At 43.5% G+C, this 2,733-nt stretch overlaps 1 protein-coding gene across 8 annotated transcripts in view; it reads left to right on the plus strand.

Annotated features, from left to right (window-relative positions):
* The first annotated feature begins 441 nt into the window (after nucleotides 1–441).
* LOC111268830 (somatostatin receptor type 2) overlaps nucleotides 442–2,733 on the plus strand; it is a 34,668-nt gene continuing 32,376 nt past the window's right edge. For 6 of the 8 annotated variants that reach the window (XM_022848051.2, XM_022848087.2, XM_022848034.2 and 3 more), the window contains exon 1: nucleotides 442–1,306. The gene's annotated coding sequence lies outside the window, so the exon portion shown is untranslated. The remainder of the gene's footprint in view (nucleotides 1,307–2,733) is intronic. The other 2 variants (XM_022848032.2, XM_022848033.2) reach the window with 2 other exon arrangements.

Here is a 2,733-nt window from a genome sequence, read left to right on the forward strand (position 1 = left end):
CTAATTGAGCCTTTTTGATGCCTGCCGACTTATTGGCTTTTCTTCAAAAACTGTTGTTCTTGCACTCTCTCTGCCGTTCGTTGCATTGCTCTTTGGCCAGCCATCTCTTAGACTGTTTCTTCACTTGCGGCCCTGGCGGCCTGAATCGAGACGAGAAATAGTTAGCTGGTTAAATTTCCTACGAAAAGAATCATCAGCTGTTCAGCGCTTTGTCGTCACAGTGCTAGAAATAATGCGATGATAAACGGGCACCGCTGTATTCAGCAGACTGAGTACGGCGCGGAAACGGCCGCACTTACCGTAGCACTAGCGCCGGCGCGGTGCACCGAAATATCTAGCCATTATCAGCTGTGATGATGAATGTCTATCTAGATTTTCATGACAATGTCGCTGCTGTACTAGCAGTCGTCGCCATAGCACGAAGTGCCGGCGCGTCGGACCTAGCAAGAAGACTCGAATGGCTCCGCTTTCCATTGCTGGGATCGTAGCTGGAGCAACGGGCAGCTATTGACAGCATTCTCATTAAACGCGATCGATGCGCGGAATCTTCTTACAAAAGTGTTCTATTCTTTGTGTGGGTATTGCTATCGTACTGCTGGCCGCCTCTTTCAGCGGTACGGTTCGGGCGACAACTGATGACGTTCATCGCCAGTTGGGCTGATGAAGCCAAAGGGAACGAACGGCTTGTCGCTGTGGGCGCCGGTCCTACTGTTAGCAGTGACAGTAGCCATGGTGATATCATGAGCAAAGAAGCAATTTAGCCGGCTAGAAGTTGTGACGACAGTTATACCCAAAGCGCGAAAGTTAGCCCCCCATTTATAAACCGTGGTTTGTGTCTAGAGAGGAGGATCGATTCTTTTGTGCCAATAATAACACTAATGTAATGATAATTGTGGGCGATAATTGTCGACGGATCTTCTCAGTACGATATGGAATCTATTAATGATAGAATTGCCTTAATCTAGGCTACGTTTATCTAGTGCTATTTTCTCTACGAATAAATTCGATTGACGCATGCAATGGATTATTAAGCCCTAGGGGTAAAAGTGGCGCAAAATTTACCAAATCAGTGATATTTACAGAAACGATAACGTAACATTGAATAAAGTCAAACACTGAACTTTATGCACACATACAGTGTGCCGCTGTGAAATTTGCTTTTTTACTGACTCAAGTGTGAACCGAATTGGACCGAAGTGTGCTCTACACGTTAAGAGCACTCAAGATCCTTGTTTTTGACGGATTACATCGATACGTTTTGAGGCAACAACGGTGGGTGAAGAACGTCTAACAAATCCAACCATCTGTGAGTGTTTATCAGCTGTGCTTTTCCTAGTCAAAAATAATAATCTGAGACAGTGGTTTATCACCTATTGATCAGCGTTGTTCAGTGAAGAGCTAGTGCTGAAACCAGCCCTTCGGTCACGGTCGTAAATGGCTTTGAGTGGCATCAAATTTTGAAAGGCTTTCTTTTTGTGTAAAATTAGCAGTACGCCATTATTGCATCGATTTTTGATTCGTATTGCCAGGATTTTCTGAAGGGAATGCCTTATCAAAATACAGCCAATTTGGGTCAAGTATGTCCATGAAACAAGGTAACTTGACGTGGTTTTTAAAATTAATACCCCAAGTAAAGTTGTTGTTTTTTGTTTATTTTATCGTCTGAGCGCATCTCACTATGCGGGTGTGGTGACAAACACTGCCCGCTATTGTATCCATTCATCGAGCTGTACTATCTACATATAGCGGATCCATTTAACATGTAAACAGCTATCAGACGAAGACTGGAAATTGACTACAGTCCGTAGCCGCCACCCCACAGCCCCTAGTGGTAGCAGACAAACTGCACTAGGTCATCGAACGCCCCCAGCATTCTATCCTTCATTTACTTATTCCATTTTTCTACACGGTGCTTCAGTTGCTCGATGGTTTTGCCTCAGACTTTCAAAGGTTGAAATGTTATACTACGCTCAACGCCAATTGACTACCGCACGCCTTTACGTGCGAACTCATCAATTCATTTGTATAACATGGGAAGCTTTTTTTTTACCTGCCTCAAGTGTCGCTCTGATCGAGACCGCTTTAACCTACTGTTATTTTCCTACGCGTATTTGTCAACAGTAACGTGCAATTCCCTGGTTTGTCTCTTTGTTACCCAACAGTCATGTCGCTGTCCTTTAACTTTCTAGACCCTTCCGTGATTCATACTACCTGTCTTTACTTTGACATCCACTCGTACTCTGTTCCTGTTGGGCCTATGATTTCGTCACTGTTGCTTTAGCTGCTCTTGTCAAGTAAATTCTTTGGGTAGTTAACTTAACGGCTGCATCTAGCTGCCGAAGGTCTAAGATCTTTGTATCATCCTGTCTCTAAAGGGACCCTTTACATTCTCTACTCCACACTTATCATATGTGTAACCTTTACGAAAACCGTTGAATGATCGTAGTGGAAGGCTGATTGCTTTAATTCAAGTTCAAAGAGTAAAAGTCGTTACCGTTAAACTTAGTTCGAGTGAACGATTAGGGCATAACAATTGGCATGATAGGTTGTTGATTCCCAAACCCGGAACGTTGTGATTTCTGTCAAACATTCGCAGCTGGATAACTTCCTCAGTCCATAAAGAACAACTTTTTGATCTTCCGATGTTGTCTATGCTGACAGATTTTCTTTGGTGACAGGATCTTTGGTGTTGATAACTGTATTGATAGTGGCGTCGTTGTGTAACTAAACACA

Source organism: Varroa jacobsoni, unplaced genomic scaffold (genome assembly GCF_002532875.2).
Source record: "Varroa jacobsoni isolate VJ856 unplaced genomic scaffold, vjacob_1.0 scaffold_139, whole genome shotgun sequence".
Lineage (NCBI taxonomy): Eukaryota > Metazoa > Arthropoda > Arachnida > Mesostigmata > Varroidae > Varroa > Varroa jacobsoni.